Source organism: Vipera ursinii, assembly GCF_947247035.1.
Source record: "Vipera ursinii genome assembly, chromosome: 3".
NCBI lineage: Eukaryota > Metazoa > Chordata > Lepidosauria > Squamata > Viperidae > Vipera > Vipera ursinii.
Window position 1 is genome coordinate 35,610,049 of NC_139516.1, and position 27,659 is coordinate 35,637,707.

General features: G+C 37.4%; 1 protein-coding gene across 2 annotated transcripts in view; it reads left to right on the forward strand.

Moving 5' to 3' along the window:
* The first annotated feature begins 14,344 nt into the window (after window positions 1-14,344).
* The window catches only part of CSRP1 (cysteine and glycine rich protein 1), a 33,495-nt gene continuing 20,180 nt past the window's right edge, over window positions 14,345-27,659 (forward strand). The window contains exon 1 of one of the 2 annotated variants that reach the window (XM_083358271.1): window positions 14,345-14,546. The gene's annotated coding sequence lies outside the window, so the exon portion shown is untranslated. Of the gene's footprint in view, window positions 14,553-27,659 lie in introns of both variants that reach the window. The other variant, XM_083358270.1, reaches the window with a different exon arrangement.

The following is a 27,659-nucleotide window of genomic DNA, read 5'->3' on the forward strand; positions in this document are numbered from 1 at the left end:
AAAGGGTCTTCTTTTGAATTACTGGGTATCATTTATAGAAAACATTAATTTTATAAATATGTTAGGAAATTCCTACAGCAAGACAGAGGAAGCCAATATACTATACAGCTCTATGTTATATTTATAAATGTATCCATTACTATGGCTTTCATCTATACCCAGGTGGCGAACCTATGGCACGCATGCCACAGGTGGCACACAGAGCCTCTGTGTTGGCACACACATCATCACCCCAATCCTAGGCCTTCAGCTGGGTTTTATAAAAACTTTTCGCTCTAGGCATCCACCACCATGTGCAAAAATAAATAAATGGCGATGTCCATTTTCCTGTATGAGTTCATGGTGACCTAACCCTAAGTGGAATTTTCCTCCAATGGGATTTTCCCATGTATTTTTCCAGGAAACATAGATAGGGCAGCCTAGAAAAGTAAATACCCTCCTAACCATACCCAAGCACTCTGAGTTTGTTGGTGATATCCATTTTGCTCTATGAGTTCATGGTGACTTAATCCTAATGCTAAGTGGAATTTTCCTCCAGTGGGCCATGTCCACTTGGCACTCAACAATAAGTGGGTTTTAGGTCGCAGTTTGGGCACTCGGTCTCTGAAAGGTTTGCCATGATTGATCTATACTGACCACTGTGAAGCAACAACTACGGTATGTATTTCTCTACTTCAGGCAGGCATTATTACTGTTAAATCAAAAATTAGAATTGAAAGTGTTTTCATTGAATATCTTTGTTTTCTTCAGCTATTATTATGTTGTTTCCAAGTGTTATCTGGAGCAGTCTTTGTGCTATAAAATGTGCAGTTCTTTCTTTGAATTTTCTGATTGTTCACTAACATTCCTCTTGCTAATACAGTTTGTCAAATGGAGAATTTAGTTTTTCTACATGGGATTATTGTTCAACTTGTTTTGAATACTATTCTAAAATTAAGCTGTTATATAAGGTAATGTCTAAGAACAACATTGCTGGCCTTTTATTTGCTGTTGCATGCATTATGGTATGCAAATAGAAAGTATGCAATTTTGAATATGTATCTACTACAATTAAAAATATTGTGTTTTTAATAATTCATCCTGTTGAACTTTTATTAATTTTTCACCAGGGCAAAACATGTCAATTCTGCTCATGAACTGGGGGTGGGAGGGAGATTTGTGTCATCCTTTGGACATATTGTTAACCAACAGAACATTCTCACCAACCAAGCAAAAATATAATGCTAGAGCCTACATCTTTACTTATCCAATATGTAGTGTTCATGTTGGATGATACAGTAACCCAGAAAACAATCTTTGCTCATGGTAATTTTATCATGGCCCTCACAAAACTGTATTTCAGTCATTCTGGGAAGTGTTTGATCTCTCCTGTTTTTTCTTTAATAATTCCAGCTACAATAAGAAGATTCTCAGAATCTATGAGATAATACATGACAAAGGAGTCTCCATCTACTGTAATCTCCATCTAATCTCCATTTTTCAGAATGTTTACCTATACAGACATATGCATGATAATACAACATGTTGAGTTCTATTTTGTAGAATGGAAATAGAACCTCCAATTCCATTTGTGTATAAGCCTTTGCTAGGCTTAGCAGAAATGTCTCCAGTTCTAGGCAAGGGACTATTGCTCAGCCTTTAATAGTAAATTAATGATAACTTTAAATTGCCATTGATCCTGGCAGTTTCATTCTTTTAGAACAGGGGTCTTCAAACTTGGCCCTTTTATGACTTGTGGACCTGCCTGGCTGAGGAATTCTGGGAGTTGAAGTCCACAAGTCATAAAAGGGCCAAGTGTGAAGACCCCTGTTTTAGAACCAAGCAGCCAGGGATCTAATTAGTTTCTTTGAGAGAAGAAAAACCCTGGCTTCCATACAAGCCAACTCAGGTTCTACCTTTTTGCTTATGGCTTACACAGGTGGACATACTTTGTGAAAACTTGGGTCTAGCATTTTCATGTAATATTGCCTTATCTTTATGTAAATATGGATGTTAGTGTGTGGGGATGCTATCTGTGAACACAGACTCAACATCAACCAATACTTTTTTCAACTTACCCTCAATGGTTTCTGTGATGCTAGTTATAAGAAAGCCACATTAATCTATGGTGATAAAAAATCAGAAGTCTTCAGTTCACAAATGTGTGTGCTTTTTAATAAAATCTGTTAATAGGTAAAGATCCTTATCAGCCTTCTAATTCTGTGTCACCTCCTCAGCTGATCACAGGTCATTTGTCATACATTCATTTGTTTTCACAACATATGAGTCTAACATATTTTCTTTATTATATTTTATGCTACCCTACAATTATCACTCCAAAACAAATGATTTTTCTTCCTGTATACTATAAGTTAGATCTCTGTTGTTTGCATATCTGAAATACTGCTTAAATTCACATGATGTTTTAACTAGTTTCAGCAGAACCAATACCCAATTATTGCCATTGAGTATTGCCATTCACTTCTGTTATGAGCTGTTTTGCTGGTTTAATTTTAACTTTCTGTGGCAGGGGTCGCCAATCCCCAGTCCCGGTCCATGGCATGCCAGAAAGTGGTCCGCACAAACCAGTGAAGCCCCATCTGCAGGATGCAAGCAGCATGCAAACTTATGCCCCCTCCGGTCCATGGAAAAACCTCGCTCCATGGAACCGATCCCTGCTGCCCAAAAGGTTGGGGACCTCTGTTCTATGGTATAAATTTCCAGGTCATTTAATAGCTATCCTTGTTTCCCTTGCAGCATCAGTTTTGTCATCCATGGCATGCATGATTAAAATAATGATTTGGTGCTTTGCTTTAGCAAATGACTTGTTTCTTTCCCCTGAGTAACAGGCTTTCTGAACATTTATTTACATTTTCTGCACTTGGCTTCTACTGTAGCACTATTCATTCTGACCTATTACTTCCTGCATGCTACTATAAATTACTCCCATTTGCTTTCACTCCTAAGTGCTGCTGTATAATACAGTTTCCATGGAGCTATCCCCAACCTCAAATGTTCTTTTAAATGCTAAAGCTGCCTCTGTTAAAACTCTTTTTTTCTTAGTTTTTCTTTCAGAATTCCATAGAGTAGGCAAACTCTTAAAGTATCCTTCAAGCCTTTGCTGAACTTGCAATGTTTGAACAGCTTTTTAAAATTTCCTTGCTTTCAAGGATGGGGGAGAAAAAAGAAATAAAAAAGAAATGCACTCCCCTGCCTACAATAATATTGTGGTCTCCCCCTCTCCAAATTAGGTATCCTTAAGGCCTCCAATGTAAAAGCCTATATAGGGGCTAATTTCTCTAGTTCTCACCTGACTCAAGACCAGAGCAGTTCCTTCTGCAGAGCAGACTTGGCTTGTTTCTCTGCCAGCCAGTTTCAGGCCATAACTTCTGAGAGTTGAAGTCCACACATCTTCAAGTTCCCATGATTGAGAAACACTGGTCTAGACTTATTCACATCTCCAGGATCCTCACCTGGAAATCTTCTTCCAGTTCAGTAGTGACTTCTACAGCTGCCTCCATCTCTGCCCAGGCAAATAGTCTACTCAGCATTTTGTTGCTCAGCTTCATTTTTAATGGACAGCATCTCTGGTAAATCTGCAAGATAAAATACAAAAAGAAAACTTCTCCGCAACAAAACTTGACTGTTTAAAGATCCCCATGAGGAGACATATAGGACTATATGCAGTGGTGGGATTCAGCCGGTTCGCACCACTTCGGCAAAACCGGTAGCTAATTTTTTGTTCCCCAGGCCCAGAATGGACTTCCGGAAGTGGCATCCACACAGAGAACCAGATGTTCACGTATTTGAATCCCACCACTGACTATATGCAGTGGTGGGATTCAAATATGCGAACAACCAGTTCTCTGTGTGGATACTGCTTCTGGAAGTCCATTCTGGGCCTGGGGAACAAAAAATTAGCCACCGGTTCTGCCGAACTGGTACAAACTGGCTGAATCCCATCACTGACTATATGTCAGTAGACATGCATCTGCAAAAGAAACACGCCTCACTTGGTAGAGAAAAAAAAATTAAAACACAAAAATTAAAAACACATTTCTAGCCATTGGGGCTCATTGTCAGCCACAAGCCCACATTACTACCTCTGAAACAGCCATTGGTTCAACCACAGCTTCCTGCTCAAGTAGAGGGTTTGAAAGTGGAACAGCTGGAGGCCTTGGCATCTTCTCTGGTACAAGTGTTTACTCCCACCTGGCTGCATTCTATTTTTTCAATGTATTTTATTAATTTTTTTACAATAGCATTCTTTAGTGCTTAGTAAACAGCATGTTGTCTGGGTTCAATGTTTACAAAACAATAATTAATTCTATAATTCCATAATAAATATGTTAATTAGTGATATATTTCTTTGATCTTCTCTTCATCCAATGGTATTCTTCTTTTATCAACATTTAGCAGATATCCTTAAAATTCAATACATATAAAGTTAAACATATACCTTTTTCTTGTATTTATACAAGTAACAATAACATCAGCACATAGCATCTTTTTATCACTTTATATTTCAGTTGTATTTATAGTAATCATCTTGTTAAATCACTATATGTCCTGTTTGCAAAATTCTTAATTTCTCCTCTGTATTCAAACCATTCTTATCAGTCATAGTTTTCTCAAAGTTAGTAACCTTTAAATCCAACCTTTTCATTCATATACCATCCCAATATTTTCACATTTCATATATTATAAAAAATACTATACTACCTGTATGTCTTATCTCTCTTACTGTGAGACCCCTTTATATCCATAATATATCTATTCTTTTAACTATATTCCAACAAGTGTTTAATCAAGTAGTATTTCCTCAGGTAGATCACATCAGATCTTTCAAATCCGATTCTAGCCTTCTTCTCTTGCCAAGTAGTTTTCCAAATTAGTGTATTCAACTTACCTAGGAGTTTTTCCTGTATTTTTGTGAATGCTATTGGGAATAGAAAAAACAAGTTAGGTATTTTTTGTCTCCCAAACTTTAATGATTGTCCTGGTTGCTCTGAGTAGGCCATACGCACTCTAGCCACGCCCACCCAGTAGGCCACACCCACCCTGGCCATACCCACCCAGCCACCTGAGGGCAACCGCAATGCTGATGCGGCCCTCAGTGAAATTGAGTTTGACACCCCTGCTCTAGAGTCCATTTGTTAGACTTTCTTTCCAATCTTCAAGTTGATTTTGAGGTCCTAAAATATAGAATATCTTTTCCATTGTTATGGTAAAACCTTGCAAATTTTCTTTTGTTTGGATTAGTTTGTAGTTCTCCTGATCTATAGTTTCTCTTTTTGGGTTGCTGACCTCTGATTTATTTTCTGTTATCTGGTCTATTCTTCATTCTTTTTCATCATTTTCTGAGAATTTTTTACTTGTTAAGTTTAAGTTGGAAATGTGCTCATTTATGCCATCAAAGTTGTTTTTAATCTCATGATTTGAAATTATTATCATTTGAATCTGTTGCAGCATTGTATACATTTCCTCCTGGAAAGTATTTGCCTTGTCTTGAATTATTGCCCCTGCAGATCTCTGATGTTCCAGGTTGGGGCTTTCAAAAGAGGATATTAGATGTAGTTTCCTGCCACTTTTTAATAGGTGTGCAGCATCCATTTTATCTCCCCCTTCCAGATGTTCTTTCACCAATACCATAGTCTCTGTGTTTCACCTTTTAAACCAGCCAATCTTAAAGTCCAAAGAACCAAATTTTATATAGTTCTTAAATTTATATATATATATATATATATATATATATATATATATATATATATATATATATATATATATATATATATATATATATATATATATATTCATGGCCAAAATTGTTGGCACCCTAGAAATTTTTCCAGAAAATCAAGTATTTCTCACAGAAAAGTATTGCAGGAACACATGTTTTGCTATACACAGGTTTATTCCCTTTGTGTGTATTGGAACACAACAAAAAAGGGAGGAAAAAAAGCAAATTGGACATAATATCAAACAAAACTCCAAAAATGGGCTGGACAAAATTATTGGCACCCTTTCAAAATTGTGGATAAATAAGATTGTTTCAAGCATGTGATGCTCCTTTAAACTCACCTGGGGCAAGTAAAAGGTGTGGGCAATATAAAAATCACACCTGAAAGCAGATAAAAAGGAGAGAAGTTCACTTAGTCTTTGCATTGTGTGTCTGTGTGTGCCACACGAAGAATGGACAACAGAAAGAGGAGAAGAGAACTGTCTGAGGATTTTGAGAACCAAAATTGTGGACAAATATCAACAATCTCAAGGTTACAAGTCCATCTCCAGAGATCTAGATTTGCCTTTGTCCACAGTGCGCAACATTATCAAGAAGTTTGCAACCCATGTCACTGTAGCGAATCTCCCTGGTCGTGGACAGAAGAGAAAAATTGATGAAAGGTTGCAATGCAGGATACTCCGGATGGTGGATAAGCAGCCCCAAACAAGTTCCAAAGGAATGCAAGCTGTCCTGCAGGCTCAGGGAGCATCAGTGTCAGCGTGAACTATCCGTCGACATTTAAATGAAATAAAACGTTATGGCAGGAGACCCAGGAGGACCCCACTGCTGACACAGAGACATAAAAAAGCAAGATTACAGTTTGCCAAAGTGTACTTGAGTAAGCCAAAATCCTTCTGGGAAAACGTCTTGTGGACAGATGAGTCCAAGATAGAGCTTTTTGGTAAAGCACATCATTCTACTGTTTACCGAAAACGAAATGAGGCCTACAAAGAAAAGAACACAGTACCTACAGTGAAATGTGGTGGAGGTTCAATGATGTTTTGGGGTTGTTTTGCTGCCTCTGGCACTGGGTGCCTTGAATGTGTGCAAGGCATCATGAAATCTGAGGATTACCAAAGGATTTTGGGTCGCACTGTAGAGCCCAGTGTCAGAAAGCTGGGTTTGCGTCCGAGATCTTGGGTCTTCCAGCAGGACAATGACCCCAAACATACATCAAAAAGCACCCAGAAATGGATGGCAAGAAAGCGCTGGAGAGTTCTGAAGTGGCCAGAAATGAGTCCAGATCTGAATCCCATTGAACACCTGTGGAGAGATCTTAAAATTGATGTTGGGAAAAGGTACCCTTCCAATAAGAGAGACCTGGAGCAGTTTGCAAAGGAAGAGTGGTCCAAACTTCCGGGTGAGAGGTGTAAGAAGCTTATTGATGGTTATAGGAAGCGACTGATTTCAGTTATTTTTTCTAAAGGGTGTGCAACCAAATATTAAGTTAAGGGTGCCAATAATTTTGTCCGGCCCATTTTTGGAGTTTTGTTTGACATTATGTCCAATTTGCTTTTTTTCCTCCCTTTTTTGTTGTGTTCCAATACACACAAAGGGAATAAACCTGTGTATAGCAAAACATGTGTTCCTACAATACTTTTCTATGAGAAATACTTGATTTTCTGAAAAAATTTCTAGGGTGCCAACAATTTTGGCCATGACTATATATATACATATATATATATATATATATATATATATATATATATATATATATATATATATATATATATATATATATACACACACATATATACACATACACATACACATACACACACACACACACACACACACACACACACACACACATATATATATATATATATATATATATATATATATATATATATATATGGTATATATATATATATATATACATATATATATATATATATATATATATATATATATATATATATATATATATATATATATATATATATATATAAATAAAATCCAGTGTGTTTCCAATTATCAAAGCACCAATGAAGGCAGTATTTCATAACATTTCTTCTGTTCAAGAGTCTTAGAATTTATCTTCCAGCCAAGGTTGCAGTCCAAAATGTTTGACTATCCAGTAAAATTCCCCCCTAGAAGATTAGCCAATAGTTAAAGTTTTTCTTTTTCTGCAGACATTTGTTAAGCAAGATCACAGGTTAGTAAATATTTATAATCCTAGAAGGTGAGCAGTTTTTGAAGCAAATATAGTTCTCAATTTGTGATATATGGTCCAGTATGTTTACTTTCTTTGTTCCCAGCTTTTCTCTATTTGGCTGAAAATTATTAAAGTTCAAGGGAACAGATTATTCTTTGTTTCTGGGTGTCTTGCCAATTTCTGAGTCAGTGTTGCTGTTGTTCTATGTCAGTAGTATTTATTTTCCAACTTTTCAAACAAAGATACACACACACACACACACATATGTATATGTATATTCATCAACACTCTTTCAGATGTAAAATCTTAACGGTTATTCTTAATTTTCAAATTTATCAAGACTATAACATTATTAATTTCACTTCAATGTATTTCTTTCCCCTGTGAAGTTAATTTGTCACTTCCATCTATGGAAGGTTGGTGGTATAATCCCCTCCCTTCTCACTTTCAGATGATTTCTTTGGTGATTTTTTTCCAAGGGAATCAATTACAAAATAGAAGACAGAAGATCGATCTTCTCACCCAGTTGCAAGCACGATGTTCACTGTTGTTCTGGTTTGTGCTCTTGGACTTCGGCTGCTGGTAGCTTGGACTAGCCTTTCTCCTGTTGGGTTGAAGGGCTTCCCCCAGATTGAGCAGATCAACCACCATCATTCCACAATCATCAGAGTGCCCCTCCTTTGTTGCCTCTCTGGGGTGACATTTGACCCAGTTAGGGTCCCCTGACAGGGCAAAATCAGCTGTGGGGTGCAGAGCCTGCAATCCCTCGGACACATCGCTACAGGGTGAAACCGGAAATCCCCACCTGGCTGCATTTTAAATGGAAGGAAAAAGGGGGTGACCAAGATGAGGGGAAAGCTTTTATAGAACATGAACTAGAAAGAAGCTGAAGAGTGAAAAGCAACGTGTCTCAGGGAGAGAACTACAATGGAGTGACATAAAGACCTTGAGGGAAATTGAGAAGGACTCTTGGAGAAAAATGAGGGAAAATTAACAGAGATTTGAATACAGGAAATGAAAAGTGAGGGGGATAAAAACTAAATAATGGTTTAGCCCACAAATGGTGTTAACAGAATGGTTAGCAATATTTAACAAGTGTCTTTTGTAAATCCAGTAATAAAAAATTATCCAGGTCACTTTCTTGGTTTGTCATTTGTATTTCCTTTTTCACTTTTAAAACATCAGTCAGGTTTTGCTGATTCAGTGAAACATCCATTTCTGAATTATACTCTGATGTAATGGAATGTGAGGAAAGGAGGAAAGTGATACTGCCTTGGAAACAATCAAGAAAGAGAGGCAGGAGAGCAAAGCATTCCAAAATAAAATAGACTTTCCCTTCTTGTCCTTGGAAAAATTCAATAAGATGAGACCATTGAAAAGCAGATGTTTTAAAATATGGTTTCGAGCTTCTAAAAGCTAGTCAAAATGCCCATGGAATGAAACTTCAGTTTAGGTTTAACTGGAAGAGTGCTGCATGTTTGGTGGCTTTGAAGAAGTCTGTCTGTGGTCATCTCTCTGGGGTTCTATGGCAGAGAAAAAATATGTTTTTTTTCTTTGTATTCCTGAACACTTTTAAATTCTGGATATTCTTTAATTTGCTCTTTTGAGTCATGATATATTCTTCATATTCCTTTTTTATAATTTTTTAAAGAATTTTAATTAAAAACTAACCAGAACTAATATAAAGTGAAAAACGAAAAGAAAAATCCAGTCATTCAGAAAATAAAAATAAAAAGAACCTTACTATTTTTTTATAGCAATTATAAGTACAAATACAAAATTATCTCTTAATTCCATGGTTACAGAAACAAACGTTTTCTTCTTTTTTTTTCTAATCATCAAAACCGCAAGTCATAAGTTTTATTTTTTCCTGTTTCATGCAAAAAGTCTAGAAGGGGCTTCTTTTTTTTCACAGTTCCTTTAATATACCACAAACTAACCAATGAAATATAAACATTTTTTCAAGTATTTAACATTTGTTATATCAGTAATGCTATAGGTATTATATATCGCCATACATAGATACATACACGTAAGTTTGGGTGCTGCTCGTCCATTTCCCCTTTCACTGTATCCACCCTCCTTCTCTCTCTTCCCTCTTCTCTACTTTCTTTCTCCCTTTCTCCTTTCTTTCCTACTTCCCTCTTCTTCGTCTCCTCTCCTCTTTCCCTCACCACTCCCCTCCCGTTTCTCCCCACTTCTCCTCCTCTTTCCCTCCAACTTTCCTACTTCCTTCCCCCTCCTCTACTCTCTTCCCTCTCTCCTCTCCTTTCTTCCCTCCCATTTCTCTTCCGATACAGTTCAGGGGTGATGTCCGAGCAGCTCCTCTCCTTAGATTTTCAATGTCTATATTAGGTATGATAATATCCTTATCTCCTCATTTTTCTTCAATCTAAATTAGTGTTGCTGTCTTTTAAGCATATTCTCTTTTTCACCCACTCATAAAATTTTCCCCAAATTTCATAATACTCTGACTCTGTGTTATCTTTAATTATCATTGTTAATCTATTCATTTCTGCACATGCCATTATTTTCCTGATCACCTCTTCTTCTGGAGGAGCTTTCAGTGCCTTCCAGTTTTGTGCAAATACAATCCTAGCTGCAGTGGTTATATGAATAATCAAATATGTGTTCTCTTTACTATATTTCTCTGGTAAAATACCCAACAGGAATATTTCTGGTCTTAATTCTATATGTTGTTGTATCATCTTTTCTATCCATGATTTGATTATGTTCCAATAGGTTTTAGCTTCTGCACACGTCCACCACATATGACAGAAAGAGCCTGGTATTTGATGGCATTTCCAACATTTCATAGATTTGTCCTTAGTCATTTTAGCTAGTTTTTCTGGAGACATATGCCATCTGTAGAACATCTTGTACATATTTTCTTTATTCGCTGTCGCCATTGTCAGTTTATAGTTTCTTTCCCACAGTTGCTGCCATCTACGTATCTAATTCAGTCGTATATCCAAAATTTCTTGACCATTTTATCATTGACTCCTTAACTTGCTCCTCCTCTAATTCCCTATATAGTAAGTAGCTATACATTTTTAATCCATTTTTCTTCATTTCCCATAAGTATTTCATCTATGATCTAACTCTGTTCTCCCCAAATTAAAACCATCTATTTTAGCATCTTTTTCATATCTAGATTGTATTTGCGTTCTCATGTACCAATCCTTCTTTATTCCTTGTTCCTCTAATTGTTGTTTGGTTTTCAGCTTCCCCGTTTCTGTTAGTAGGTCTTTATATCTTATAATGTTTCCCATGTTAAACATATTTGGGTATATTAACGCTTCCATCGTTGAGAGCCAATCTGGCTTTATTTTCTCCCAAACCATCAATAAAGAATTCCTAATATAATGTCTCTGGAAATAGCTGTGTATTCTATTTTTCCCATACCATATGAACGAATGCCATCCCAACTGTAAATCATGTCCCTCTAATGTCAATAATCTTATTCCTCTAGAAGGGGCTTCAAGTCAGCAATAAACACACATATTGTCTTTTCTCTAATTGAGGAAGTCAATTCAGCTACCACTGCAAATTCCATCAATTCCACCAACTCTCTATAGTGGGCAATACTTCTATGCATATAATAATGACTTTTTTCCAGCTGTTTATCAAATTCGAAAGAAAAATCTTTGGTTTCAATTGCATATTAATCCTTAAGATCCTCTGAACTGGTGCTATGTATTTGCACCCAAAATTTTCTGGCTTTTTTGCACGTCCACCAATCATAATAAAATGTCCTTTCTTGTTGTTCATATTTCCAACATAAATTTCAGGTAACTTTATACATTCTAAACTATTTGTCTGATGACATATACCACAGGTCGGCAACCTGCGGCTCCGGAGCCGTCTCTTGCGGCTCCCAGCCGCCCGGTGCGCGCGCACCTCTTCCAACGGGCAGTGGTGCGCGCGCACCTCTCCAAATGGAGAGTGGCACCGCCCGTTTGGAGAGGTGCACGCGCACCTCCCCGAATGGGCGGAGGTGCGCGCGCACCTCCCCAAACCTTTGGAGAGGTGCGCGCATACCTCCGCGCGAATGGGCAGCGGTGCCGCTCTTTCAGGAAGCCCGCCGCGGCCCGTCTGTGAAGCTGCCGAAAGCGGCAGCTTAGCAGACGGGCCGCGGCAGCTTTCGCAAAGAGCGGCGCCCCTGCCCATTCCGAGAGGTGCGCGCGCACCTCTCCGAACGACCGGAGGTGCGCGCGTACCTCCGCGCGAATGGGCAGCGGTGCCGCTCTTTCAGGAAGCCCGCCGCGGCCCGTCTGTGAAGCTGCCGAAAGCGGCAGCTTAGCAGACGGGCCGCGGCAGCTTCCGCAAAGAGCGGCGCCCCTGCCCATTCCGAGAGGTGCGCGCGCACCTCTCTGAACGACCGGAGGTGCGCGCGCACCTCCCCAAACCTTTGGGGAGGTGCGCGCGTACCTCCGCACGAACGGGCAGCGGTGCCGCTCTTTCAGGAAGCTGCCGCTTTCGGCAGCTTCCTCAAAGAGCGGCGCCGCTGCCCCTTCGCACGGAGGTACGCGCGCACCTCCCCAAAGGTTTGGGGAGGTGCGCGCGCAACTCCGGTCGTTCGGAGAGGTGCGCGCGCACCTCTCGGAATGGGCAGGGGCGCCGCTCTTTGAGGAAGCTGCCACGGCCCGTCTGCAAAGCTGCCGAAAGCGGCAGCTTTGCAGACGGGCCGTCGCCATCGGGCCACCGGGAACCGGTTCCATCTCATTTTTAAAAAAATGGCAGCCGCGTGCGTCCGCGCATGCGCAAAAAACCTTTTTGGGCATGCGCGTGCATGGACACACGCACGCGGCTCCCTCTTTTTTTAATTTGTGATGGAACCGGTTCCCAGTGGCTCTTTTTCTTTTTTAGGTTGCCGACCCCTGACATATACCAATGATACATCATTTTATAAAAGTTCTCTTTCAGGTTATAACATAATGTCAATTTCAGTCTTTTCAGCTACATAGTTTCCCATTGTTCTCTTTGTACATTGTAACCAAAATGTTTAACCCATTTTATTATACATTCTTTTACTTGTTCATCTTTCCTATGCATCTTGTAATACCTGATATTTAACAATATTCCTTTTAAATGCTGATTGTTATTATGTGATTATGTTGTTTTCTTATTCTGCCTTGTAATAAAACTTTACAAAATAAATACAAATCAGACATTCAGATCTTTCCAGTAAGGAATATTAAAGATTCTGCATCACCACATGCAATCTCACATGTGAAAATACAGAAATGTAACTAGAGGTCATTGTCAGAAAGAATGCTTAAAACTGAGAAGTACCATGTGAGGAATAGAGATCTTCAACAGCAACCTTCACTTGCATTTTGCCTCGCTGTTATTTCTTTTTAATCAACCTATCATTGCCAATAACTCATTTATTCTAATTATAGGGAACCCTACTCCTTGGTTACAATAAGGTGTATTGCCATTTTAATTTGGAATTGCTTCAAAATAATTGGTTTCAGGTTTAAAATCTGAAATCTGATCTGGATGTTTCCTCCATGATATACAATACTTCTGATTTTAGAAGAAATGGCATTTTTGTGTACCTGAATGACCTTAAAAAACCGAGTTGTAGTATTGCAATTTAACAGCAGGAGGCATCTGCATTCTGAGCTCTTATTCAAAATTAGAATGGTTGTGTTTTATGATATCAGTTATTCTGTGGGAAGAAAATGTTACTTCATCAACTAATAACATTTTAAACATGTGAATCAATTCTTTGCTTCCTTTAAAAAACAGCAATAGTAAACAATACAATCATTAAGGTGTCTAAAATTCATAAATGAATAAGTAACTCACTGTGTACAGTTACAAGATAACATTTCACTATTTTAGCAATGGGGATAACTAAAAAAAATAAAATGATGAAATGTAAAAAGATGCAATGAAATCAACTAGATTTCAAATCCCTCATTTTGTATTTAACTACAGAAATGTAGCTGCTAAAGAAGCACCGGCTGAAAGTCACTGTAAATTTTGTACTTCGGTTCCAACAGCTTCCACACCCCATTAATGAAAGCTGATGGAGAATTCTGGGAGTTGAAGTCCAAACGTCTTAAAGTTTGTCAAGTTCCCGGTGCTGTTTAAAAACTCGTTTGGGGAATTGAGGGCTTTCCAGATGTTGACAGATTTTCAGCAAAAGTGTGTTCCCCAGAACAGCAGGGAGCTGTAGTTTAGCAGCTCAAGAAAGTCATAGGTTCCTCACCACTTTTCAAGTTCTTTGACAAGCGCAGCTGCCACCGGAAAGTTCCTTTTAGGTAAAGAGTTGCGTTCTGAGAAGATCGGTCTTGTCCGGCTCCCGGAATAAGGAGCAAGACCCGCCTTATTGCTTGCCAGCCTGCTTCGATTGCTTCAGGAAACACCGAGGGCCCTTGTGATGACATCAGCCCGTTTGTGGTGTTGAGTGCAAAAAAAAAAAAAAAAAAAGGGTCAACCCCAACCCAACGCGGCCCTCCCTTTCGAGCCTCTTCGGACTGGCTGGGCGCTGCTTGGGGACCCGCCTTCTCCCGGAGAGAACAAAACAACCCCTCTGCTCCGCGGATTTCTGTGCCACGCCAGCTCGGGTGCCAGAAACAGGACGTCGGAGCGACCAACGAACGCCAGCTTAACCTACAGGTAAGGCTTGTATTTTTGCCAGCTCTATTAACGCTCCCCTCCTCCGGAATCAATCTTAGCTGCGAGCGACCCGTGTGAAAGCAGCGCCGCCGATCTCTTGCTCCTTGCCCGACTTAGGAAATCCCCACTTGAAAACGGGAGGCGATTTGCGCGCTGCTCGCAAGTTAACCCACCCAGTAAGGGTTTTTTTTTAAAGGGTGGGGGAGTTACCATTAGATTTTCGCTCTCCTACCCCATGAAAAGAGTATTTTTGCTGTGTGTCTGATCAGACTCGCTGCTTTATTCCAATACATTGAGCCCCTGCAGCAAAAGCCCCGATGAACCCAGTGGCTCTGTCTTCTAAAGCAGGGGTCTTCAAACTTGGCCCTTTTCTGACTTGTGGACTTCAACTCCCAGAATTCCTCAGCCAGGCATGCTGGCTGAGGAATTCTGGAAGTTGAAGTCCACAAGTCATAAAAGGGCCAAGTTTGAAGACCCCTATTCTAAAGGGTGCCTGAACTCGAGTTACAGTATTTCCTGTTTTCCCCCCTCAGTATATGACAGTTCTCACTCCAGATATTGGCAACATTTCGGGGGTCCAGTGAAGTAGTAATAGGGTGCCGTTCCCTACACGTTTGCCTTTGTATTTACCACTATTGAATGACATGCCTCTGTTGACAAAGAATACTCGTTCAGGTTTACCCCTTGAAATCTGTCTTGATATTTAGAGATAGATAACTTGACAGAGTTGGGACAGCTGTTACCAGGATTCTTGAACCAGAAGAATGTTACAAGCACTCCATTCTTGAGGTGATTAAAGTCTGTGTGCACTTTACTTCCTTCCTGATGTTTGAGATTTATGGGAATTGCACTCCCAACACAGTTGGAGGATGTCAGGCTGTGGAATGACACTAGAGTATGTCTTAAAGTCATTAGATGAGTTGTAAGAGAGAACATAGTTTGTTTTTGCTAACCTGTATTGTGAGAGGTTGTTGTAGTTAGTAAACTGTAGTTTGCTTAATCTGTGTGATCTAGCCTGCCATGGTTTCATCAATAAACCATAACTAAAAATACTGGCATAGGGTGAGAGGCACATTTAGCTATTTAGTTGGTGGGCATCTGCTAATTTTATCTTGCTGAACTCCTGTTTAATGCAGTAACTTGCAAATAAAAAAGATTATTGAGAAGATTGTTCTATCAAAGGAGAAAACAACCAGTTATCTACCGTATAACCCAAAGAACCTGATTTCATGGCCAAATTTCTTTTACTTGAGAATTTTTTTATGTTCGGATGAAATCTGTAGACTAAAGTATTCTAGTAGACCACAACCTACTTACACTATTCTAGATGAGATTCTCTCAGTGTCATGAAAAAAGTGGCCTTTGCTACATTAATTTTTAAAATATAAAACAGTCTGATGAAATTTTAATGGCCTCAGGTGCTCATTTCTAGCATTTTTGGTAAAATCCTTGATCTGCATAACATAAAAAATGTCTTGTATTCTTTAACAAAATGCCTTAAGGTTATTATTTCTAGCACTTTAATTATAAATTATCAGTCTGACTGACAAGGTGATTTGAGCTGACAGACAGCCTTGGACTCATCCTTTCAGAACTGCGGGAATATGCTGCACACCCACTGCTAGCTTAGACACTGAGGATATTCAGTCTGTGATTATGTCTCTTTTCTCTGACTTAGAGTCCGTATCTCATTAAAGATATGATAAAAACTCCTTTTAGTGAAATGGAACTATATTTTTATGTCAGAAAGAGAATATTATGGACTGGGGAAAAGTGGAAATAGCCCCCATACATAGTAATGTGCCATGCTATAAGAAAGAAAGGAAGGAAGGAAGGAAGGAAGGAAGGAAGGAAGGAAGGAAGGAAGGAAGGAAGGAAAATGCCAGTGTAAATTGTACTTTATACTTAACTCCAGCCCCTTTATTCATAATGCACTGGGATCATTTGCATTTTATAGTTTTTCTAACCCTCTAACTTCGTTTTAAGATGCGTAAATAATACTAAGTAATATCATGAGGCTCACATTTTTGTACAGAAATGAGAGTAAGTGCTAATATCTGGTTTTATATATTGAAGCTTGGCTTACAAATCACAATAGCTAACCAAACAACAATATAATATAGCCTGCCAGGGCTTTTTTTCTCATAGAACGCTCAGAACGGAGTTCTGGCACCTTTTTTGGATGGAACCTTGTAGGGTAGGCAAGGCGGGTGGTATGACATGTGCGAGTTCCAGCACCTTTTTCTTTTACAAAAAAAGCACTGTAGCCTGCTATATAAACTTTTGTCAGTGGGTTCACACACCTTCGTAAACCATGGATTGTTTTAACCACAGTTCATTGAATAAACCATAAAAGGGACCATCATCTATCATGCTTGTGGGGAAAGGTTCTAGGTACAATAGTGCTATATAGGAATAATGTCATTTTACTTGGTGTAGTGCAGTACTTCTTAAGGATTTGACTCATCTATAATGCTAAAGGATGTCCATTTATGGTAAAAATTCTGTTACTCAATAGTCTGATTAGTGACTGTTTCTTCCTCAATAGACTAAGCTTTGAAGTGTGCTAAGATTAACAGATTATAAACTTTAACATGTTGACATAACAACCAAAGAAAACAGTTTTGCTTCTGGTTGTGTTTTTATATGGATTTTTTATTTTTTTAATATTTGAATGATAGCTGTGTCTCTGCTCAGTTTTGTCTGACACAATGAAGAGACTACCTGAAATTAGATGGCAAATCTCTGACTGGATTAACATGTGCTCTCCTGTGCTTATTTGAGTTTTGTTGAACTGGCTGGTTTCACACAGTAGACTAAGTTGTAAACTATGGTTTCAATGCACAATTATTAGAGTCACACAAGACATTAAGTCAAAATCAAACTTGATTTCATGTTATAACTTTCAATATCAGTTTCTCATCTTAACATGAAAACATCAATTATATGTATTTTGTATGTTTGTGTGTGAAGGAGACCAGAATAGGGATTGTGAGGAAGCAAATTTAGATGCTTCTTAAATGAGAAGTATTAAATAATCAACATATGGCAGCATCTGGTTGATTTTTGGAGTTCAGAAATTAACGCATATGATACTTGGATGAGACTATCAAGGAATCACAGGGCTATAGGTTAGACTTAAAACTTGAATATAACCTAGAATAAGGAAGTGGCAAAGCATTTTGTACTGCTGCCAAAAAAAAACCCTATATGAATGTGTCTGAAGTCATCAGGATCAGAATAGGATTCCAAAGAAATTGGCTTTTATTAGCAATTTAAATGCAATATGATCTAGCAATTCCTATTTATTCTCAAAAGGTGTGAGTTTCTAATCATCTTTCTCCGCAACTGCAACAGAATAAAAAGTTGCATCTGCCTACAGCAAAACAAAACAAAACAATAGGGTGAAGCAACTTTTTCCTATACAATGGAGAACATGGATTATTTAGTCCAGACCCAGACTTCCCTTATATGTGAATTAGCATGTGTCTATAATCTTAAATAAGGAAAAGTAGAATATACCATGAGTCAAACAATCTCTGGTGATTACATGAACCACGCCCATGTACATTTCTTAGTAATAATGTGGAGGGTGTTTCCCCCATTGCTTCCTTTCTTTTTTTAGTCTAATCTACTCTCTAGCCCTCTGAAACCAGAGTTTTCCTGACTTTCTTCAAATAAGTACTGAACTCCCCAATATTAATTTTCTTGTATTGAGATTGTCTTCTTATTCATACTTTTCTGGTATTACAATATCTACAGCTACTATAGAGGGATTCATACTCTGATTCTCATGTTCTCAGAAAACAACTTGATTATAAACAATTAAAACTTTAAATTGTTTTTTTCTAAAATATGGGGGAAAAGATGGAAAGGATCATCTATAGCAGTGATGGCAAACCTTTTAGAGATTGAGTGCCCAAACTGCAACCCAAAACCCACTTATGTATTGTCGGGTGCCAGGTGGGTGTGGCCCATTGGGTGGGTGTGGCCCATTGGGTGGGCATGGCTGCAGTGGTAACAGCACACTGGGTGGGACTAAAAAGTTCAATCAATTCCAACTTTGCGAGATCTTTTTTTTTCCTGCAAGAAGTTGAATTTGATTGATTGATTAAACCTTTTTTTTGCACACGGCGGCAGAGGCCTAAAGCGAAAAGGTTTTATAAAACCCATCTGAAGGCCTAGGACTGGGGCAACGGCACGCGTGCCCACAGAGAGGGCTCTGTGTGCCATCTGTGGCACGGGTGCCATAGGTTCGCCACCATGGATCTAAAGGCTAGTATATCTTTAAAGATACAACAAACAACTCTTTCTGAGTGCTTAAACAGAATGATTATCACAAGGCAACCAATTTTTACATAATCTCATTCTGATCACTTTTGTTTCCCCAATTTGTACTCTATCCAACTGTCAACTGTTTCCTCCTGACTTGCTTTTAGCTTACTGACTGTCTGTTAGTATAAAAAAAATGAGTTATTAACTCTTGCAGTCTAGTAGAATAACAAACTTATGTCATCACAAGATGTATCATTTTGCCTTGCCTCTAAGCCACCTTGAGCTTCCCAAAATGGAAAAGTGGAATATATAATAGGTCAGTGGGTAAGTAGTCACCCGGGTTCAATAATTAATATGTTTGACTTGTACAAGAGGAAACCAGGTTCACATCCATCCTCAGCAAGGGAAGGGCAATGGGTGACTTTGGGTCAATTACTTTTCTCAGCCGAAGCTACATCTCATTGTTGTAGGGGTAAAGAGACGGAGGAAGCACTCTGTATACTACCTTATGCTTCTGAACAAAAGGCAAGTTATAAATATGAATAAAAGTGATACAGACTACATGGATAACTAAGTGGACCAATAGGATCCTTAAGAAAACACAATGGTATTACCATTTTTATGTAGGCATACTCAAACAATTCTCATAACAGAATAATAATTGAATATAATACAGTAAATACAACTTTCTACATGGGATGGAGTAATCAAAAACTTGCTCCTAATAACAGACACATGAATGTCCTTAAGAAAAATATATTTGCCACCAATTTTGTATTACATAGGTACAGGTAATCCTCAACTTACAACCAATCATTTAGTGACCATTTGAAGTTACAACAGTGCTATATAAAGTGACTTCCAACTTTTTTATTTATTTTTATTTTAATTCCATTTATATCCCGCCCTTCTCCGAAGACTCAGGCCGGCTTACAAGCTTAGCAGTAAGCCTTCATTCTATGTATATGCTTGCTTATTAGGGCTTTCACACACACCCCAAGCGGCATTATTACAAAGTCAGCTTAATTGCCCCCAACAATCTGGGTCCTCATTTTACCTACCTCGGAAGGATGGAAGGCTGAGTCAACCTTGAGCCTGGTGGGACGCGAACCTGCACTAATTGCAGGCAGCTGGTGTTACTTAAGGAGTTACTTAAGCAATGTCCCTACAGTCAAAAGACCAAAATTTGGGCCCTTGGCAACCAGCTTGTATTTACAATGATTGCAGCGTCATGGGGTTCTGTGATCAGCATTTGCAGCCGTCCCAGCTGACTTGTTACAAGCAAAATCAATGAGAGAAACCAGGTTTGCTTAACATCCACAGGAAAAAAAAAGTAAAATTGGGCACAATTCACTTAACAAGTGATAGAAGTTCCAGTCCAGTTGTAATCGTTAATCAAGGACTATATGTAATTCTAAATCATCTTGCTAATAAATATACATGCTCATTTCAGGTAAATAATTTTATATAGAGCACAGAAAGACGGTAAGAAATAAAATGCCAAAATATGCCAACATTATTAATGGCATGAGATAGCTGTATCATACCTTTTTTCTCTGTGTACACTCTTCTTTCATACATTTATTCTGCAATTGGACCATCACTTTAGGACTAAATCACCTCACATTATTGTTCTTTCATAGAAGTTTTCCACTTTTATATGAAATCTACATTCATTCAAAACCCATCCTTCTTGATTCTAGTTTTTCTTTTTCTAGAAACCACCTGTACTTCTTAACTAACATGTTGGAGTTTTACATTTCTTTTGACACATTCAATTGTCACTTCCAATGTGGGCAGAAGTACTCTTATTTCTGTTTCTTATGATTACCTTCATTACCTTCATTTTCATAACAGACTATGCACTGTCTTTCTACTAACATTTGCACATTTTAAAATTACTCCACTCAGTTCCTTTAATTTTAGAAAAAAATATACTAAGATACACAAATTCATATACTTGTTCTAGGTTTTTGACATTTATGTATATCCTGCAATTGTATGCTCCATTTTCCTTATCAAAAACAAGTACCGGTATTTGTGGTCTTTGATGCACTAATTTTCATTTTTAAAATAATTTTATTAAAAGTTTTAATTACAATAGCAAAGTATAATACAAGCTAAAAAAGAAAAGAATAGCAAGAGGGGTTTAAAAAAGTGCAAGAAAACAAAACAAAAAAAATAGAAAAAGAAAATATCCTAAGAAAGTGACTTCTCCATTCTTGCCACCTCAAGTGTAATCAATGTTATTATCTTTTCACCTCCTCTTAATTAGCAAATATAAAATAGTTCATCCCACAACTCAAATCTGAATTACAGGCAAATCTAATGTGTAGTGTCTTCTCCAGTCCAGGAGTCAGCAAGAAGTCCAAGCAAAGTCCTAAAATAATATTAAAAAATGCAAAGCTGCTCATTCCATATCTTAACTTTAACTATAAGAAATCCACATTTAGAACGCATCAAGTGGTCCCAGTACCCCAATATAAACAAAAGGCTGAAATTTAACATGACAAAAAAGGACAATATCTCCTTTAAAGAGAACAAGCTCACAAAGATTTGTTACATGAAGTACAAAGACAATTAGATAAGACAATTTAGATCCTCTTAGAGTAAGATATATGAATTGACTGTAGAGACAAAGACTCCAACATATTAACTGTAAATATATCCAATTCCCAATATTTTTCTACTTTGGATGTCAGCAAGTCCAAAAAGAATATGTCACATTTTAACCTTGATCCAATAAATTAACTTTGTGTTCCTTTCTATTGTGTAAACAAACTTGCTTTTTTGGCATAAACTTGCTTAATCCATCCAAATGTCTTGCCTCAAATGTCTTCAAAACTTTAAAAAGCCTCTTCTGTCAATTTAAAATGAAGAAATTATTCCAAATACTCTCCACAATTGACATTTTTATTTTCTTCTTGATTTTTACAACCTCATCTAATTAATTTTTGTATGTTTAATAACAAATTTTTATTCATGTTCCTAGATTTTATTGCAAATCGTTTTTTTATAAGTGCTTCATCTGGAACTGATTATTCCTAAGAACAAACAAGACTGATATCAATGATTCAAGGTCCTGATGCAATTCCACAATAATGTGTCTGAATGCCATTATAAGTTGCTTATCTTGTTAAGTCTTTTGTTATGTCTTCAATATCGAAAATATTTTTCCCCACAAAAATACATTCTTTAGGATTAATTTCCAACCCTTAATACTCAAAATCAATATTCCAATGTTTATAAAGCCCTTAATCTGTTTAGCCAAAACCTTGTAAGGATTGAAGGCGCTCACCCAGTGTCTCCAGCCTTGTCACTTTGAAGATGTCCAACTTTCTTAAAGCAGCGAATTCAATTAGGTCTTAACTTACAACAGCTCACTTAGTGACCGTTCAAAGTTACAACAGCACTGAAAAAAGTGACTTATGACTGTTTTCACAATTACAACCTTTGCAGCGTCCCCATGATCATGTAATCAAAATTTAGATTCTTGGCAACTGGTTCATACTTATGACTGTTCCAGTGACCCAGGATCATGTGATCACCTTCTGCAATCTTCTGACAAGCAAAGTCAATGGGGAAGCCAGATTCACTTAAGAACCAGGTTATTAACTTATCAACTCCAGAGATTTACTTTTAACAACTGGGGCAAATGTCCTAAAATGGAGCAAAATTCACTTACAAATGTTTCACTTAACAACATAAATTTTGGGCTTAGTTGTAGTCGTAAGATGAGGACTACCTGTAATTAATTTCCAAAGGTGATTAGCAAAGGAAGTGTGAATTTAGTATCCTTTGGAAGTTCAGGTTGCAGCTGGAGCAAGTAATGGCAAAGTCCCTTGGCTTCCAGTTCTTATATCCTCCAGGGACTATTGCCTGGTACTCTTTGGTTTCCTACAAAGTTGGATTTTTTTTTGTTTTTTTTATGCATTACTAATTAAAAATCTGAATAGGAAATGGGTATTAACACTATGGATAACTGTGTAAACTTAAATGTTTAAAAAAGCTTTACCTAAAAGTTACAGAAGAACGTAAATGGAAATATATTTGAATTTTGGTTCAGATCTGCAATCTGAAAAAGATCGATAAATAAATCTCTAGACTTCTATCAATCTGCCTAGAAAAATGACAAAAATGGTAGTTGCATTTTATCCCAAAGAATGCTTTCACCTTTGTAACTATCCTGAAGCATTTCAATGTCTTTCTTTAAATTCTGTAATAGGCACTAGAAGAGGAATCGCTTCAGTTATCTGAGTCATTAGGCAGGAATATTACAATCTGAAAACCGTCACTTACTAGGAGAGGAAGTATTCTGAATATTTTAAAAGTATAAAACCAAATATATTTAATAATTAAAACCTATAAAACCAAGCCACCAAGAGTAGCCCCACAGCAAGCTAGGTGGCAAATAAATTTAACAAATAAGTAAATAAGAAGTGCTTGATCATATATTGTTGACTGGGATTATGTATAAGATGCCATGGTGTGTGTATAAAAAAGAACAATTGTATTTGTGTTGTTTTTATTATTTTGGGTTCTGAACCATCCAGAATTATTTTTAAGATGGTGACCATATAAATTTCATATTTATAATAATTTCAGAGGAAATTATTCAGTAAACATCTGTGCTTTCAGAATAAATATTTAGAAAACTGAAGCTATTTCTGTTTGATTATGCTGATTATTGTTTATAGTAAAACATCTGATTTGATTAATGACTTCGAAATTTCATTGGGGTTTCTGTAGTTATTATGTAAATATACTTTTTTGTTGCATAGAGAAAATATTTCCAGATGCTTCCCATTAGTTTTAGGAAAGTATTTAGATTGTGTGCTTTGCAGATATTTCCTGCACTTCTACTCTCAGTTTATTAAATGGTGAGAATTATGTGTAAGTTTCCATTCCATATGGAATTGTATTGGTGACCTTTTTATTTCCTGAAATACAACAGATGATATCCAAAGTCAAGCAAACAGACTACTATGCCTTTAATCAGGATATCTTACTAATCTTCTCATCCCATCTCACTTTGTATGCCCCAGAAATGCTACGATGTGTTTCTCATCCAATTCTCCAATTTGTATGGCCAACCATTTCAGGAAGTGATTCTTGGCGGTGGACAATCTTAAAAAAAAAGAAAAACAATTTGCCATTATAAATATAAAAGTTAAGGTACACAATAGCTAAAGAGGTTGTCACAATAAATGTTTGTTAACATAACCAGGAGACAGGACCTCCATATACTCAGGCCCAGCACATAACCAAGTATTTAGGGCCTTACAAGAGGCTAACAGGATTGAGGTAATTCTAATCTCCGGAAGAAAATTGTTCCAATTATACACTATTTGATAAATGATAGTATCTCTTAGGGACGCGGTGGCTCAGTGGGTTAGGACGCTGAGCTTGTCGATCAGAAGGTCGGCAGTTTGGCAGGTCGAATCCCGAGTGCCGCATAGCAGAGTGAGCACCTGTTACTCGTCCCAGCTTCTGCCAACCTAGCAGCTCGAAAGCACGTAAAAATGCAAGTAGAAAAATAGGGACCACTACGGTGGGAAGGTAACAGCGTTCCGTGCGCCTTTGGCGTCTAGTCATGCCGGCCACATGACCACAGAGATGTCCTCGGACAAGCGCTGGCTCTTTGGCTTTGAAACGGAGATGACCACTGGCCCCTAGAGTCGGAAACAACTAGCACGCATGTGCGGGGGAACCTTTACCTTTAGTATCTCTTTAACGTCTGTTTTTGGCAATTTTTCCTGTATTTTCTTTATATCTAACATAATTATCAACTTCATTTCCAACTAAATCTCCTTGCTGTACTTTCTTGTAAAAATACAATTAAAGCATGTTAAGGTAGTTTGATCTTAAACACTGAATGAGATCAAATATCAAAACACATGTAAGGGATAAGTGAATGGATTGAGAAGAGAGAAAAGATAGGGAAAGTAGTAGTTGAGTAAGGTTAATGATATTCTCATAAAGAGAAGACCTGATGTGGACATGGAAGCAAGGATGATGTCCAGGAATTGGGATATATGGAGAGGGGTAGTGAGGGAAAATGGTATAAACTCATTTTAGGCATATTCTTTTATTTCATTTCATTTCTTATTTGCTTGGGTTTACTGTTTTTTGTTTAATCCTTTCATGCACTTGGTATAATATAGCATTATGAATAAATATAGTATACAACTTCACTGCTGAAAATAAAGAATTTTGATTTGTATTTAATATCTTAGGTAAACTGCAACTTCACTTATGTCTAGTATTTTTCATGTTCATTGCATTTTTGAACAATATTATGTTGGATCAATTTTCTTATAGATTAAACTGGTTAAAGTTTAATTTATCAGTATAAATGAGAACAGACTAGAATCCAGTCACTAGATGAAATCATTTATCATTGACGCCAGAAATAAGAATTGAATGGATGAAGTCCATCGCTTTCTGAAATGGAGATTATGCTGTTTCAGCTGATAGCTATCTATACAACCTTGTCTGGATTTAAAAGCTAAACAAATTTGGGCCTTGTAATTAAGACTTGGATGATAAATTGTTAGAGAATATCAGAAGTGCAGACTTGACAAGGAAATTGGGAAAAAATCCAACGCAAAGGCAAAGTATTACATTTTGTTGCCAATAAAATGAAATGGATGTTTTTCTAAAGAACATTGATGTCACTAATCTTATTATATTCCAAAGAATATTTTTTGGTTAAATCTAAAGCTTTATCTTAGCAACCCTGATTAAATCTGTTAAGTAAAAGTATTGATCCAAATGACTTAGCTTCTTTAATAGCATATTTAAAGATGTACCAAAGCTACAGAGGAGACAGTAGTTGTATTCATTTTGTACTCACTTAGCTTGGCACAATCAACAGTTTCTTTTCTATGGATGAAACACATACTTAAATTTGCTTGATTGTGAAATACTTGTTGAAAATGCTTCACTTTCAAGTCATCACATTAATCCTGTTCTTAGCATGGCTTATCCATGTGAATACTTTAATTTTTCTTCTGGGAGAGTCTGAAATAATAGTAGTTTGAAATCTAGTCTTTGTCATTTCTATTTAAAGGATTTTGTGTAGCGCTGCTGGAATGGGTTTGAGACCAAATTAAACCAGGTAACAGTAAGCTAAATAGGTGAATAGACTAAGGCAGTTTCCTGTGGCCTTTTTAAATTAATAATATATAAGTATATATGACTTTAACTATAATTAAATTGTAACCTCCAGAGTATTTTGATTCCCTGATTCTCTAGTAGATTACTGGAAAATTAAATTATGTTAGTTTATTAGTTTTCTTTCATCATTCTATCTGCATTAAAATAACCTGAATTGGCATTAATCAGAACTTTGGCTTTTATCTAACATGGCCTCATTACAAATAAAACCAAATAAAACCAAAGTCATGGGAAGATTAGAAACTGGCATTAGACACATCCACTGACATTTTTGCCAGTGAATTTCCTTTTCAGGCTGAGTTTGAAAGCTTTCTGCTGATGTATTTTAATTTCATGCATTCTTTCATGCTTCATATTCTCTTCATATTTCATGGCAGTACTCTATTGATTCAGATTGTATTGGTAACTTTCAAGTTGTAACAAATATTTGATCTGACATTCAAGGCAGTCAGTCTTGTCCCTTGGTGGCTTCCTCAACCACTCCTTACTTCTCTCTCTCTCTCCCTCTCCCTCTCCCCCCTCCCTCTCTTTCTCTCCAGAAAAATAGAATTTAAGATTACAATATAAAATATATTCTAATCTTAGTTTGGAATAACAAAAACCTTTGAATCCTATTGTAATTTGTAATATGCTGGTAGCATAAAAATTACAGTTCTCTTTTGTGAAGGTGATGGCAGGTAAATGAAATAAACTTGGATTCTAGTGTAAAAACTAAATATCTTCCCTTAACTATCCACTGGTCACAGTTTTATCACAATCCAGACATCTTTTGCACAAACCTTGAAAGTATTAGGAGGCATTCCAGGTTATCAGGAAGTAGTTTAATTAGTTTCAAATCCAGAAGAAGACATGTTGAGAAATGCATTTTTCATGAGAAGCCACTGAAAATTATTCTTGACCTTGTCTTTCTGACCTCTAGTCAATCTATGTCAAGATCACATAGAGCTTTCTTTGCCAATGGTACCCACAAGGGTTTTATTTTATATGTATTGCTTGTCATGGCTGCACATTGAAACAGTTCTTTAGGGACACTCCTTTCTGTTGAAAGGCAGGACTAGTTTCTTTCCTGGCCTGCTGCCCTAGTGGAAGGAAAAAAAAACCCACTGGAGCCTGTCGGTTCTATTTCCTTTTAAGGCAATCTGTAGGAATCCAAGGTAATCTAATGATTTGACTGAGAGGAACATAAAACACAGGTAATTTGCAGGATGAGGAAAGGCAGTTGTGGCAAGAAGGCAGGTTTTGTTTTTAGTTTTCATTTTACACACATCTTTTCTTTGGACAAAACATAGTAGTTTGGAAGTAGATGGTCCTGATATTCACAAAATGCCTATATTTTCCTCTAATATTACAACATTTCTTTCTTATTCTTAATGCAGTCAAGGTATTTATATCAAAAGGAAAATCTCTTGAAAAGGATGGACCTCAGACTTCACTTCCTTGTACCTCAGACACTGCTTTGTGCTTCACAGGCAGGCCCATTGGGCAACTCTGCTTGGAGAAGGTTTTGGAAAGAAACTTGAAGGTCACCCTGTTTTAAATCAGGGTGAATAGACTAATTGAACTTGCAGAGAATCGCAGCAGATCTGCCTCGTTTTTATGAGATAGGAATGCAGGCTTTGCTAAAATTTGTTATTTCAAGATAGAGGGGACCTT